Source organism: Staurois parvus, unplaced genomic scaffold, assembly GCF_062004578.1.
Source record: "Staurois parvus isolate SC_StPar_1 unplaced genomic scaffold, SC_StPar_1.0 ptg000297l, whole genome shotgun sequence".
Classification (NCBI taxonomy): Eukaryota; Metazoa; Chordata; class Amphibia; order Anura; family Ranidae; genus Staurois; species Staurois parvus.
In genome coordinates this window covers 533,250-550,317 of record NW_028318093.1, presented here as the reverse complement: position 1 = coordinate 550,317, position 17,068 = coordinate 533,250, and positions in this window count along the sequence as shown.

Genomic DNA, 17,068 nt, shown 5'->3' with positions numbered 1-17,068 from the left:
CGTTAACAGAGGAATAAAAATTGATGCCTTTGGCAGGTCAGATGAACAAATGGGCTTTCCTTCTGCTCCATTCACTGTGCAGCCTTGCTTAATGTACAAAATCACAAATGGAAAAGAGCAAGGGTCATTCAGAATACACAGGCTCACACAATCCAATGAGTCATTTGAAAAAAGAAAAAAAAACACATTTACAAATAAAATGTCAAATATCAAGTGATGAAAATGTAATCATGCACTGCAACAGAAAAAAAAAATAGACAGTAGGTTATGTCACTCTGCCAAAACCATTTTTGCAGTGGGACAAGTTGAATATTATGTAATTTGTCAGACGAAATTCTAATTCAGCATGACACCACCATGAACATATTCACAAAAATGCAATCAATGATGTTTGGACACAACCAGAAACATGACCACAGAGACACAATCGGTGTCATACTGACACTACCAGAAACGTGCACTCCAGAACAACATAATCAAAGAGGTGCTGGGAACTTTTAGATGTGCATGTGTAGGCAGATGTAGAAAAACTTCAAAAAACTCAATAGCTCTGGTAAGATGGCTCCCACAGACCAAGGATTCCATCAGCGGGGACCGACAGAAGCTCAATCAACAGAAATACAAAAAGAAGCGCCAGAACAAACCCAGATGAAAAAGTCTAAGATAACTATAATTGTTGTTAAAAAAAGTCATATGAAACAGCCAATCCCTTTTGAGGGGCAACACCACTTCCCCTTCATCAGTTTTCAACACAGGATCAAACTTGGACGTAGAGTTCTGTAGAGTTCTGTATTAGAACCAGTATTGAACTGTCCTCTTGGGGGAACAATTTAACAGCAGTTGTGCATCAATGGTGGCCTTCACTGCTGCTCACCAACTGCTGTCAAATTGTTCCTGTGAAGTCACTGATTTTCCAATCCAAGTCCATCCACGTTTTATACTCTGTTAGAGGTCTGATGAAGGGGGAGTGGTGTTGCCCACAAAATGGGTTGGCTGTTTTCATATACCTTGGACACTTTTATCTGATTTTGATCTGGTGTCCCCTTCTATATTTCCATGGTTTGAACAACTGCAGAGACACAGTAAGTGACATACTCACACAACTATTTGCATGTCTGAAGAGACACAATCACTAATGCACTGAGAAAGCTAGAATGTCTACAGGGACACAATCAGTAACGTATTGACAAACCATACTATGCCATCCAGGTTGGCTGAAGGAAACACATGGGTTTCTACTGTAGCTCTGATGCAAAAGCTCTTTTTGGGTAGTATAGGTGTAGGAGCTGCTTGATATGATGGGCTCTCTGTTCTGCCATAACTCTTCAAGTTGCTTGATCCCTACTGACACACCAAACTAACATGGATTTTACCATTAATAAGGAACTGTATAAAGAGTGAGACACAGAAAATAATGACAGTAAAAGAAAGCTCACAGTAACTGCCATAACCTTTTAGAAAAGTGTCTTGGAGTGCACTCTGTAATGATAACCCCAGATGTGGGTATGCATAAATAATGGTATGCATACATGTTCTTGAACAGGGTACTCCTGGAAGGTGTTTGCATGATCCCTGGTGCCTAATGTGCAATGTTAGGCTGACTGATGATGGGGGCCACTCTGTAAGATGGTGCACATGGAGCTTTCCCTTTAAGTCTCTATTTGCATTAAGGTTGCATCAAGGGCTTAAGCTTTGTAGTTCCACTCATCACTCCTGGCATGCAGCAGGTTCGATGCCATATGCTTGGTGGTCAGTTTTCCCAGAACTCTCAGTCCTTACGAGCAGGTCCTCACGATCAGGTCGTCACCGATGCACGAACACACAGCAATAGGTGTCTCCAGCTGTGACAGACCCAACCAGGACAGGGGCTTTTGAAGGAGACCAAGAGCTAATCTTCTGCCCAGTGATTATCGCACATGGAGAGAGCAGATCATTCTCTATTGATGGACAACAAAGTGATGAACGCTGAGAGTGAGGCTTGGATTAATTCTCTGAGTAAAAACAAAACAGGTTCCCTTTTGGAGTGGATGAATAAGTGTAATAATAATCTTGTACTGGGTAATGGTCAGAGGGAATATAGAGCCCTCTTGCAGACTGGGTTGGAAAAGCTCCTCAACTTGGGACAGAAATATTTATCAACAATCTCCCTCAAGAAATCTATACAGAGGATACATTAATTCCACTTTTTCAGACTGGTGGAATATTGTATAAGTTTTGTCTTATGATGGACAGATTATACAAGTGAAAGCAAACACCTAAAAGGCAGTATGTGTAATGGACTTGTGTATTCAGGGTTGGAGGTGCCAGACTGTCTGGGACAGGCTGCCTGGCTTGTCTGGGTGCTTGGCTACTGATTAGTTTACTGTTAATTAGATCACTGTTAGTTGTTGGCTGTGCTGATTACCGTTTGCACTGTTTAGGATAATGTGATCAAGCTCTTACCTAATCAGTGTTTATCCCAATGTGTAATATTTGATTTTATTGTTCATGTGGGGACTGCCCTTATTTCTGAAATGTATAAAAACCTGTATTTCTCTTCAATAAAGGGGTTCCAGTTTGCACCTAAGCTAGTGTGGTGTAGTACTTGGGTGCAATGCCCTTCTATAATACCTTGGTTCTGTGGATAAAATAGTGAAAAAAAATCTCAGCCCAATAACCCTAAAACAGTGCAAACTAATGACAGAAAAAAAATCTAAAAACTATATATAACTAATGTTAGTACTGTTGCACACTAATGCTAGTACTGTTGTATCCTATGCATTTATGTCCAAATATATAACATGCGTAGAACGTATGCGTTTATGTCCACACAATATATTTACGACAATACTTACACTAAATCTTATAATAAAATATGTTCAGTGGATATGCGTATATATCAAAACATAGACTCATGCATACAATATATGCGTTTAACTCATCACCATATATATAAAAAAACCAAACCCATAACTAAAACACATAAAATAATGGTAGATTCCAAATGTCCATATATTTTTATTAGAATCCTCTATGTCCTAAATCCAACCATGTAATCAATCATGTACTACATGTTGTGCTATTCGTTTCTAACATCTTCATTTATATGATCACTACGTGTAGATACCCATCCACCGACAGAAACAGGCTCTCTCCTTTTTGACCTCACAACAAGGTCTCATGTGCCTGCCCTTTGTAGTGGGGTCACCTATATCACAAGAGTAATGGTTTCCTCCAGGTCCCTGAGGATTCTCAATCCATCTCTATCCTCAGGTAGGAATGTTTTCAATAAACACTCAGCTTTTTTGGTGCACAGATCCTGTGCACATGGAATACAGACTCTGCTTCCCCTTAGCAAAAGACCCCTACCTCTCATAACCCAGTGAAAGTTCTCTCTCTCCTCCTTTTGTCAACAGCTAATCCTTGGTGTTGTAGTTTTTAACTGCATTCAGCCCTCCTGAGAAGTGCACCTCCAGGACTACATATTCCCATGTCCCATGCGACTGCTGTGTTATTACTGGTTCCTCTCAGGCTCTGCTGCCAGGAGGGGGGCCAAGTGGGGGATTTCACTCAGCCCACTTTGTCTCTGTACAGTGGGGGGCGAGTGGGCAGAAGATCACACAGCCGGTGAGAATGTCTTCTCCATTTCCATCATTCCCGCACTGGACTGCACCTCCAGTCTCCTTCTCTAAACCCCATAATGGGTGCTCCAGAATCTTTGAAGTATTGCTCATCTTCGACATCATAAGCAGAAGAGCAACTAGGCAGCTCATTGTCAGACTGTCCAAGATCTCTAAATACACCAGCGCACTCTGACAGAGTTGTTGCCTGATCCTTCACCTCATTGGCACAGTTGACACAGTGGTGGGACTCAGGAATAGGCAGAGAAGTTTGTGAGGGGTTATGAAGAGCAATATGTACCAGAGGAATGCCTCAGGGGTAAGAGGGTTCTGGTTCTGCAGGCATTAGGCTCTGAAAGCCTGTATTTAGCAATGAGGACCACTTAGCTGGTCAGATTTGTGCTGTCTCTATTGACTATGGCACCCTAGGCCAAGGCCTATGAGACCTAGGGGTAAATCTGGTCCTAAAGCTACATCATGCTTAACCTGCCAGAAAGATAGGCAAAGTGAGATTATATTGCCTCAGTCTCGATATTACAAGGTTTTCTCCATGCCCACTATTCGGTGGTACTTTAGCTTTACAGAAAGATATCTCAAGAAATTAATATTTTATATTTTTCATTTTCTAAACTGTCTTCAAAAAACATAAGTATCTTATTGGCTTTGTGGATTGCAGCACTCTTTTGCTATTAACTTGTTTCCTATTTTCCAATATATTGGAAAATAAATCACAGTTATGAGTCCATATGGATAAATAACATCTACCGCAGAACTGTAATAAAAATCCAGCTGTAGATTGACAAGAATAGGTAAAATATTGTATTATAGATGTTTAATAGCAGGTTGAGAAAGGGCCAGCGCTAAAATTAATGGTAGGTTATTCCATAGGAATAACATGGAATTTAGCTGAAATAATAATAGGTTTGTAAATGAACCCTTTAGGGTTTCCTAGAGACTTTTATTGTTTTATTACAATTTACAACCTTATGGCCAAGCTTCCTAAGCTCTTGTCTAACTAATGTCTTGACTTTTACAGCTTTGTACAGCACATTGTAAACAACTTCTACATGTTACAGCTACATTATTATGCATTATGTCTTACCCTATCACTGGTGTTAGTGAGATAAAATATGTCCCCAATTGTCAATGTCAGTGTGTTAAAATTAACTCCAAATCATCATCATCAGTGGGATAAAATGAACCTCATGTTGTTGGTGTCCATGTGCTAAAATAATCTCCAAATCTATGAGTTTTTCCTTCTGAGTGCTGCATAACCCTTTTCAAGGCAGGCTGTAGAGGTGAGGTTGAGGGTCTGAGCACAATAAAATAAACATTCCCCAGTAAACAATTTGTTAAAATTCTTACCCCTTATTGATGCACATAGCATAGGGAGACACAACTCTGGTCCTTGCATGCAAAGGTGATTCTATAGGATTCTATAAGAGGAAGGAAGAGGGTTGCACCTCATCCCTTTAAAACTGAACACATATTAATTACACAGGTTCTGAGGTTGATATAATGCAGATAAGGCACTAAATTATTATTATTATTATACAGTATTTATATAGCGCCAAAGGGTTTGCTCAGCGCTGTACAGTAGCAAGGGGGACAGAACATGAGACAAGATAGTAAAAATACAATACACGAGGGGTTTGAGGGCCCTGCTCTTTCGAGCTTACAATCTAGGAGGGAGGGGAAAGTGGTACAGGAGGAAATGGCTGTGGGGGATGGAGTGGTGGGAGGAGTGGAGGAGGTTAGTTGTTAGGTGAGGTCAGGTGTTAGGTGAGGTTGGGGTAGGTTTCCCTGAAGAGGAGGGTTTTCAGGGTGCGCCTGAAGGAGAGGAGGGTAGGTGACAGTCTGATGGATTGGGGGAGGCGGATGTGGAGCAGTTGGTGAGGTGGATGAGTCTAGTCGCTGAGTTCAGGATCGCCTGGAGTGGGGATAGCGTTCGTTTGGGTAGGCCAGTGAGAAGGGAATTGCAATGAGTTTAACCCCCACCTTAATCAGCCACAGAACCTGCGTAATTAATATGTGTTCTGTTTTAAAGGGATGAGGTGGCAATCCTTGGAATGAGTCACCCTGAAACAGGAAACCTGGGCAGTGATCATGGCACCAGTTTCAACAAGTACATAGGCAAGGATAAAACCTTTCGCAGCCAGAGCCGTTTTTGCATTTTTTTGCACACATGTTTAAAAAATAATTTTAGGCCTGAAGATTACAAAAAAAACACAAACATTATATATTTTCTGAAAGCAGACACCCTAGAGAATAGAACAGTGGAAGCTACATTTTTTTATGTCCCACGATATTATTGCAAAGGTCTAGAAAACACAAAATTTCAGGAAAAATCACACTAAAGTGAATTTTAGGGCAAACAAACGCAATAAATTACCTAAATTTTTGGTAAAATATAAAATAGGTTATGCCAAATAAATAGATACCCAGCATGCCAAACCTTAAATTTGTGCACGTCTATTAAATTGCGTCAAACTTCAGTACCCTATATTTTCTATAGGTGATGCTTCAAAAGCCCCTATAGGTCATCAGTTTAGCACTACAGAGGAGATCTGGTGCTAGAAATATTGCTCTCACTCCGGTCTGCATGGTGATATGTAAAATGTGTATCACAATGAACGTTTTCACACATAGGCAGCCCGACGTGTGCGTTTATGTTCGTGCAAAAATGTTTGTTTTACTTAACAAAGTCCCCTATATGATGATTTTTTGGTACCAGGTTCTCTTTATTGAGACATGCACGGTCTAAGAGACCCTGCATGTCTCCTCTGTGATCTGTGAGATGTATTGCAATGCAAACCGTATTACAATACATCTTTCTCTGGCTATTCTAGCCTGGAAAGTGACAGCTGTGACCTGGAAGTGACTTCATGGACGTCACCTTCAAGGTCACACAAAGAAGGGGAGCAGATGCTTGCTCACTCTCTTGCTCACTCTCCTCTCTCCCCTCCACCCACCGGCTCCCGCCATGGCTCTCCCCGAGTCCACAGATAGGCAAGCAGAGCCAAGGTTACATGGCTAGTGCGCGCCCGTGGGGGGGGCACTTGTTGGGCAAGGCTGCCTATCGTGGTCCTACTGCACCTGATGTGAACAACTCCTTGTGTGAGTTCACCTTTTCATGAAAAATGTGCTTCTAATTGGTCAGTATGGTAACATGACTGCACTGACCAATGAACACTTATCATTACAAGTATTAAGATAGATAGTCACTCGAGGGCTGTGTGGTGCGGTGACTGCTACAACAGCAGCACAGAACATCATGGTCACTATGTGCAATGGGGTCTGGAGGGCTGGCCAGGATATTTGAAAGTATTTGGAGTGAAGTTACCCATTAAGGATTTTCAAACTCTGTGTCCATTTATTGTTTGTAATTATATGCAGCGCCGCTCTAGTTAGCCAAGAGCAGCTAGTTCGTTTTTTTTTTTTAGTTAGAGGCTGGATAGCAGCCTGTGATGAGTCACTCTGGGAGTGAGGTTACCTTGGGACAGGCTACGGAGGTTCTGAGGGTCAGAGCTTCTGGAGCCCTCTCACCTCTCCAGAAACATGAGAGCTTGCTGGAGGAGAGATGGAGGAGGGGAGAAAGCTCAGATCTACATGCATATGATACCTTGGCCAATCCCCTGGCAGGAGACTGGGCATAGTGACCAAGGCAAGCCCTTAAGTATTGCAGAGCCTGGGAGGAGAAGGTCAGTATCAGGTGGAAGATGAAGTGACGGCTGGAGTATGGAGTCTGGGAGGGGGCCTGGGAGAGTGGCCTACCTGCAGGCAGGTGTTGGAAAGGAGGATGTCTCAGCCTCACCATCCCTTGAGAGGGGACCATCTGTGGAGCAGGAAAGGAGCCAGCCCAGCGTAAGGCTTAAAGGCAGCCACCAACCCATCAAGCTCACAAGAGAGGACTGAATGAGTAAACCTACACCTCCTGGGCCAGATAAGGGGAGAGGGCAGTCAGGTGAAGGACCCAACTAGCTTCTTATCTGGTACTACTTAACTAAGTGGCAGCTTCTGGGTCCCCTTGCCCAGGTATTCCCTCAGGCAGTTGGGTGAAGAGGAGGATTCATCTGGGGTCTGAGATGGTACACCAGGACTGCTGGAGAGCTCTCTAAGAAGAGACTGCTTGTCTATGGACTTGCAAATAGTTGCTAAGGAGTTTGTCTTCATGTCCACAGTTCCTTGGGCATCCCAAACACCCCTCAACCATATCCAAGTTCAATAACCCTTAATAAAACTACAAAAAAAAAGTTCAAGGACTGTTTACTGACTCCAGTGTGCAAAATGTGGAAGAAAATGTGTGTTGCCTGGCTATGTAGGACTATAGGGGGGCCCAAAAAACTCAGCAACTCTTAAGGGGGTAGTGATGTACAGTATATATATACTGTATATATATATATATATATATATATATATATATATATATATATATATGATATGTATACAGAATATGCATGGACATTGCCATATTTGCCCCTGCAGTTCAATCTTCAGCATAGTGGTCATGCTTTACTGTATCTTTTTATAGTATGAGGGCAAATCTATGATCATAAGCATTGTATATCATTTATAGCTCACACCATAGGAACTTTAAAGGAGAAATTATTTCTGCTGGGTGTGCTTTTACCATAAGGTACAAGCATGCCCTTCTCTCCATCACTGGAAGGTCCAGGCTTGCTGTCGCTTCCTCCATTTTCTCAGTCATTTCTTCTGGTTCCTGCATTGCTCCTCTTCAGCCATTAGCCCCATGAGCTTATTCTCAGCATCTTATAGATGCCAGGAATCTGGCAGAAGTGCACATTGCAGTGCACATTATCTGTAGGTAGTATACACATACAGCAATTAAAAATTGTAGGAACAAGAGGGAGATTTACTTTGGCTAAAGAGACTCTGCATGTCTCTGCTGCCAGAAAACTCCTTACCCTGTTGTCAAGGCTTTTTTTTTTCCAGATTTCAGTACTGCTTTATGCTGTAACTGATTTTCTCTCAATTGTTTACACTAGCTGACATACACACAACCCCAAAAGTAAACATCTACATATTAATAAATGTAAAATTCCTGTGTTAGGATCTCAGAACACTAGTTGCTTAACTGGTTCTAACCTCGAATTTTGTGACAATACATAAATAATCGAACACAATATGACTTTATTTGTTTGATGGATTGGAAAGCATGTGTAGCACCCTTCTCTAGTTAGGCTAAATGTTGTTTTTTACTCTTCTGTGGAATAGTGGTCTGTTTTTTTTTTTTGGTCTGGTCAGGTTTCCCTAAGCTTGGTGATTGATTGTCCCTGTCTGTTTCTGGAAGAAGCTTCCAGAAAATAGAGTAGGACAATCAATCACTAAGTTATAAATATTTATCAAACCTCAGCCAATCCCTGAGAAGAGGTACCCAAAAGGTAGTAAATATTTGGGAAGGGCTGTTCAGACTTGTTCTTTTCCTTTCCTAGGAGGGTTCCATTTCTCCTGGGGCTGCTGCCCTTGGGAGGCAGCCAGTGTGTGTTCTGAAGAGTTGCTGTTGGGCATCAGCATGTTCTAGGTTGAGGGCCTGGAAGAGATTTTGACTAAGATTTACTGGAGGGTATCTACCTGCAGAGGCCACTCTGGATAAGGGTCCTGTTCTTCCTCACTGGAGAGTGTTGCATGGAAGCTGGGTGGCAGCTGCCTTTAGACTACAATGCCTTGAAAAAGTATTTATACACTTTGAAATTTTCCACATTTTGTCATGTTACAACCAAAAACATAAATGTATTTTATTGGGATTTTATGTGATAGACCAACACAAAGTGGCACATAAAGTGTATTTATACTGACAATAAATTACTCACTGTATGGGAGTAAGACGTTGATTGTGGATCCCAGGTGTGCATGCCCTTGGGGAAGTAAGTGCCAGAGGTTTCTGTGAGGACTGGGACTGCTCACATAGAGTTTCTGATTAGCTGGCTATTCCCTCTTATCCCCAGCAAAGGATTTGTGATTAAGAGACTATCCTCCTATAACTGTTGCGTTTTGGAGGATCCTGCACCTCTTGCACCCCCCTCTGCTGTTCAAGTTTTCTGCAATAAATCCATACAAAGATATCCCCTACGCTAAGCCTACAAGGTGCTTGGAACTGTGTCTGCATCTAGCAACCTCTGTACTCGAGTAAGGGAGTCCTGTTCACTCTCAGCAGCCCCTCTGGGGGTTGGCCAATAACCATACAGGGAAAGGCCACCTTTTTGCATCTACCACACACTTACTGGGTCTGATAGTAAATCCATGATGTGAAAATATTGTCACAATATTATTTTTAAATAAACTCCATTGTAATAACATTAAATAGCATTACATAAATCATGTTACTGAAACAACATATTCATTTTTCAATAGTTACTGTGTAGATTAGGGAGGCACTGATACCAGTATTTTCATGAGTACTTCTAATGTACTTCTAATGTAACTACTAATGTTCCTGATACCTGAAACCGATACTTTGCAGTACGATTTACGTCAATACAAATTGCACCTCAGAGATTAGCATGCGATTTGAACAGGAATGCAATTTTGCTTGTCATAGCCTGAGTTCACACAGGAGCAGTACGTTAAACCTCCCTGCAGACATCCCATGCTGAGCAGAGAGTGGGCATGTGGGAATGTATACTATGGAAGCATATGCTTCATATTCTCAGTGGTAGGAGAGGCGAGAAAGTGGATTTGAAAACCCCACAGCTTTCTCTCCTCTCCTTGCAAGGATGACAGTTCTGGCTAGAGGGCTTTTGATTGGTCAGCACCATCACATGGAGAGGAGAGAAAGCAGCGGGGATTTCAAATCCTCAGAGCTGTGAAGCAGCTTTCTCTCCTCTCCTTGCATCGATGACAGTACTAGCTAGACGGCATCTGAGTTGTCAGCACTGTCTATGTGACAGTGCTGAGCAATCAAAAGCCTTCTAGTCTGAGATGTCATCCTCGCAAGGAGATGAGAGAAAACGGTGGAGATTTCAAATCCCTGCCGCTTTCTCTCATCTCCTACCACTGAGAATATGGAGCATCTCTTTCCATAGTGTACAACCCCACATGCCCAGTCTCAGCTGCAGGAAACCTCCGTGAACCACTCCTGTGTTCACACGGGAGCAGTGGGGAAACCACATGCATTTTGGACAAGAATTGCATTTCTCTTCAAATCGCATGCTATTCTTTGCGGTGCAATTTGCATCCATACATTTTGTATGGATGCAAATCACACTGCAAAGTATCGGTACTCATACTCGCTGATAAGAAAAAGTGGAGATACTAGCAGTGAAGGTGTCAAAACATTCTAATACAGCTGAACTTCATGCACACAGCTAATACACAGATTATATAACTATAAGGTCTCATTCACACCAGTGGCTGAGGGAAGTTAAAAATAGGCAGTTAAGTCATGGTTTTACCTCCTTCTGACCACCCATATAATGCCTTAAATACAGCTGAAGGGGCCTGTTTACATGCCACAGCCACAATGTGTTGTGTCTTGGCCCAGGTAAATTTTAATGCTGCATGTTGAGTTGATAGTTGGCAGCACCTGTCACACTTGGCCATTCAAATCAATAGATTGGCTCACAGTTGTGGCACAATAAATCCCATCATAAATTGTAGAAAGGAAAACTTACAGGCATTTAGGAGACAACAGTATCACCGCTTGAAGGCCTGACAGCGGCTGCTTACCTGTGTTTTGGAAAGTGATCTTCCACAGATCCTTAGGGAGCTATTTTGCCTGGTAAAGGATTTTCTGTCCATTCATTTCTGGGATGTGCACAGCTCTGCCATGCAGCAAAGACCTGTCTAGCAGGGCAGGAGACTTGATTTTTCTCTGCTGCAGCTCAGTAACATTTACAGGTCTTGTCCCTCCCTAAGCCTGTGATTGGACGGTGAAATTAGAAGAAGCAAACTGATGAGAGCATCAATCTGTCACTCAGCTCTCTCCATCCACCATCTTCAAAGCTCACAAGCGATTTCTTCTTAAGTGTCCCATTCACATTACAATACAGCCCAGAGCTGTTCTGCAGCCTGCTGTGATAAAATGAAGACATACAGCATTTTATTGCAGCGTACTGTACAGATTCACATGGCACTGTACAGCAGCACATAGCGCTGCTGTACAGCACATGAATGAAGTGTAAGTCTTGTATACTTCAAATAAAGTTTGTGTGTTGAATCGCACAGCAAACTGCCCCCTACCACAGCCAGTAAGGACAGCTGCTAGACAGGTAAATCGCTCCGTCAGTTGTCCATTCCTGTGTAAAATGGCCCTTACCCTGTGTGCATTTAGGAAAATAAATTTAAAGATGTATTAATGAAAACAGAGTTGCATTCAATGATGTCTTTTACATCTGCCGGGAGTTCAGCTCTGTCATTTTAAAAATGAATAAGCACAGTGTGTTACATTTGCATTAAATAATCAAGTTACTGCAAATGTCTCTAAAAAAACCCTTTATTTCTGTCTTTTCTCATTTGCACCAAAGACAAATTACTCAGCACAATCTGTTCTGTGCATTTACCTCGAAGCGGGCACGTTAGTTTGGCACGTTTAGCGTACTCACCGCTGCCTCGCGAAGAAGAATATTAAAACTCTACAAATTCCAGAACCATTACCGCCTCGAGATAGTTAACGCATCTGGTAAACGAGCGTATGCAAAGCACTTTGCTGCTACATTTACTAATGAAAAGGTTTGGAGGCCTGCTCTATATTACACGTACCAGTGGTTGGTATCCAATTTAGCTTCATAATATGGTGTCATTATGCCATCTAAAATCACTCTTGGAGATTGTTATTGCATCTTGAGCTCGAGTTTTAATTGGTGTAGAAATGATTCACTGGCACAGGACTATGTTAAGCCGGAGTAGGCATGACATAATGAGGGCACTAATTAACTTAAGGCAAGAGTTTATGATTAATTAGAAAATCAGTGACACTTAGTCATGCAGAACAACTGGTAGACAAGATTTAGAGATAGGCCATTATATCACTGCAAGGTCATAGCCTTACTGCGATAAACACTCACAACTACCCCATTCACTCAATGAACCAGAAAATAATCTTTATTTTTTTTTCCTCTATTTTTTTAATTACTAATAGATTTAACATAATCATCCAAAACCAAACACCCGTGTATTACGACAAAACAGATAGAATCCAACGTGAACCAGAGACTAGGAATTAAAACTCTGCCCTTGCTAACTACACACGTTAAATGAATTTGCTTTCATCTTTTAATCCACAGATAAGAGTTATAACTTATTAATTATCTATTTCTGAGAACAGTTGATGCCTAGAAACAGAAGCATGTAAGTGATGATTTGTACTTATTTCTTGTTTTTGGACTGCTTAGCTTATAATACAAATCTGTTAATGCTGGATTAATTTACAGCAATGCTGTTCCAGTGTGTTAATAAGAGGCAAGAATGTCTTAAAGGGTAGGTCCTCTTTTGCATTCAAATTTGAGAAAACCTCACCATATATTTGTTATGTGTTCTCATTCACACAGCACACATAAAACATTTTTTCAGAATATTTCTTACGTAGCACATACCCTCTGATTAGTCCCACTGTTTTATTCCAGACTCAATTCCCTTCTGGGTCCCCAGGCAGTTAGGTTACACACACACCTGCAAGACTCTCACATTAACCAGGCAGTGGATGTCTTTTTAGGCTTTTTTGCACGTTAAACTTGGAAGGGTGTGGGGAAGCCTTGGGATACTCCAGAATGTAGTATTTGGAGGGCTCTTTCTCTATTCTCTCTACTCAGGACCCCGCCCACCACTTGGCAGAGGTTAGAGACACAAGCATGTCTGGGACTTCCAGCAGGGCAAATCCCTTTTTAGCAGCACAAACCCAGTCACATAAGGGGTTAAACAGTAGAGAGTCACCAGATACTTGTATACCGTCTGGCCAATATTAACTAGACACTAATTCTCCAGGCTGGATCCTCAGTGCACCCTCTTTAATTGACTTAGACTGCTTCCAGGAAAAATAGGCCCCCAACTCCCACAGGGCTGAACTGTATGCAATAGATCCCCCAGCTCTCACTAAGCTTGGACCTTGGTGAATTCTTTGCAGGTTTTAGCTAACCTGCCCAGAAGAGCAGCAGCTCTTCAGGCTGGGATCTCTTCCTCCAGAACAAGAACTGTGCAGCCCAAGGCCTCAGCCTGTTTATGGGCACTGAATATTAAAAATTTACTTGTGAGCCAATAAGGTGTATAATAAACAGCTTCTATCAATAAGATCGCAGGCTATCTTGCTCACCCTCATAAATGTGAGTTATCAGTGCATACAAATGAAGAAAATATAGATGCCGCGCTCTATCAATACCTATTACCTGTATATAGTATAAAAACTGTATTTACAGTTGCAAGAAAAAGTATGTGAACCCTTTGGGATTACGTGGAGTTTTGCATGAATTGGGCATAAAATGTGCTTTGAACGTCATCTAAGTCACAACAATAGAAGAACACAGTCTGCTGAACATAATACTACACAAACATTAGATGTTGCCATGGTTTAATTGCACATAACATGTAAACATTCACAGTGCAGGGAGGAAAAAGTATGTGAACCTTTGGACTTAATAACTGGTTGACCCTCCTTTGGCAGCAATATCCTCAACCAAACGTTTCCTGTAGTTGCAGATCAGACCTGCACAACGATCTGGAGTAATTTTGGACCACTCCTCTTCACAAAACTGTTTCAGTGTAGCAATATTCTTGGGATGTCTGGTGTGAATCGCTCTCTTAAGGTCATGCCACAGCATTTCAATCGGGTTGAGGTCAGGACTCTGACTGGGCCACTCTAGAAGGCGTATTCTGTGCTGTTGCAGCCATTGTTTTGTTGAATTACTTGTATGCTTTGGGTCATTGTCCTGTTGCATCACCCATCCTCTGCGGAGCTTCAGTTGGCAGACAGATGGTCGTACGTTTTCCTGCAAAATGTCTTGATAAACTCTGGAATTCATTTTCCCATCAATGACAACAATCCGTCCACGCCCTGAGGCAGCAAAGCAGCCCCAAACCATGATGCTCCCTCTGCCATGTTTTACAGTGGGGATGAGGTTTTGATGTTGGTGTGCTGTGCCTTTTTTTCTCCACACATAGTGTTGTGTGTTCTTCCCAAACAACTCAAACTTGGTTTCATCTGTCCACAGTATATTTTGTCAGTAGTGCTGTGGAACATCCAGGTGCTCTTTTGCAAACTTCAAACGTGCTGCAATATTCTTTTTGGACAGCAATGGCTTCCTCCCTGGTGTCCTGCCATGTACTCCATTCTTGTTTAATGTTTTCCTTATTGTAGATGTGTCAACAAAAATGTTATCATGTGCCAGAGATTTCTGTAGGTCTTTAGCTGACACTCTGGGATTCTTCTTTACCTCATGCAGCATTCTGCGCTGTGCTCTTGCAGTCATTTTTACAGGACGACCACGCCTAGGGAGAGTAGCAACAGTGCTAAACTTTCTCCATTTGTAGACAGTATGTCTTACCATGGACACATGAACATCAAGGCTTTTGGAGATACTTTTGTAACCCTTTCCAGCTTCATGCAAGTCAACAATTCTTGATCGTAGGTCTTCTGAGAGCTCTTTTCTGCGAGGCATGTTTCACATCAGACAGTGCTTCTTGAAACCAGTAAACCCAAAACAGGTGTGTGTTTTTTAAGGGCAGGACAGCTGTCAGCAACACATCCAATATCATCACACTGATTGGAGTCAAGGTTGGCTCACTCCTGGCTCCAATTAGCTCTGGGAGAAGTCATTAAGCTAGGGCCTCACATACTTTTTCCTCCCTGCACTGTGAATGTTTACATGTTATGCGCAATTAAACCATGGCAACATCTAATGTTTGTGTAGTATTATGTTCAGTAGACTGTGTTCTTCTATTGTTGTGACTTAGATGACATTCAGAGCACATTTTATGCCCAATTCATGCAAAACTCCACGTAATCCCAAGGGGTTCACATACTTGTTCTTGCAACTGTACATTAAATCTCTAATAGCTGCATGATCTCTTATGTGTAACCATACATGATTGTAATGCCAATCAATACCCAAACATGTGTTAATAGTGAATAAATGAATTAGAAAAATATATATCAAAATTGGTGATATAAAAGGAAAAAAAAAATATATATATATAATAAAAGTCTGTACAAAATTATTCAAATTTGTGTCCTTCGATGATTAAATAAATAATCCAATTAATAAATTGAAAAATATAAAAAATGAATAAAAGATGAGATTCCATAAATATCTCGCATAATATCTTGCCGTGTAAGGATGCGTGGTGATGTCACTGCCGCTCCCCTGGGGAAGGGCAGTGACATCACCACGCATCCTTACACGGCGAGCACTGGTAGTGTATGCGAGCACACCCGAGAGGCTGTTCTTCACCGTCTTAAGCGGCTATTATACAAAGTGCAGATTGTTTTTAATCAATGAATGTCTAAAGGGCTGGATCAAGGAAAGATCTGAGGAGGGAGAGATCCATATGACCATCCACGCTTACATAGTAGCCCTCTATCTGCAACCTTCACCTGCATCACCTCAGGCTGATTGGAAGGAGAGCACACAGATATTTCATCCTTGCTGAACTCTGCACCAAGTTTGTTTTGTGTTTTTGCACAATATTTATAGAATCTCACCTTTTATTAATTTTTTTATATTTTTCAATTTATTAATTGGATTATTTATTTAATCATTGAAGGACACACATTTGAATAATTTTGTACAGACTTTTATTATATTTTTTTTTTTTCCTTTTATATCACCAATTTTGATATATATTTTCCTAATTCATTTATTCACTATTAACACATGTTTGGGTATTGATTGGCATTACAATCATGTATGGTTACACATAAGAGATCATGCAGCTATTAGAGATTTAATGTAAATACAGTTCTTATACTATATACAGGTAATAGGTATTGATAGAGCGCGGCATCTGTTTATGGACACTGTCTCGCCACCTTCTGGGCACACCTCCCCAGGGATTGGCTAGATTCTCATAAATATTCAAGCTCAGGGTCTGCCTTTTCCAGCCTACTACAATCTAGAACCCACAAGATGGCAGGGAGACATAGCTGAACCTGCAGCTAACAAGGCCCAGAACAGCCAAAAACAATCACACTCTGCTCCACTGACTACAGAGAAGCCAAACAAATGAGTTTTACCCTAACCACTCTAGCAACCTAATATTTACCTGAGCCAGATCTTGGTCCAGCACTGTGCACAATAGCAGTGGCTCTCTCAGGTTTCTCCATCCTCATAGGCTCAAAGACAGCATCAGGAGCCATTGACTTACTCGTCATTCACAGCCAGTGGGGAGGGAGTGGGAGGTGGAGTCAAATGTACTGTCTGTGTCTAATAAGCAGCAGAGGGGGTTGTCAATCAGTTTCAGCTGCTTTAGTGTTAATGAAATTAAAAACAGGTGCATTAGATGGGCAACAATGAGATGACCCC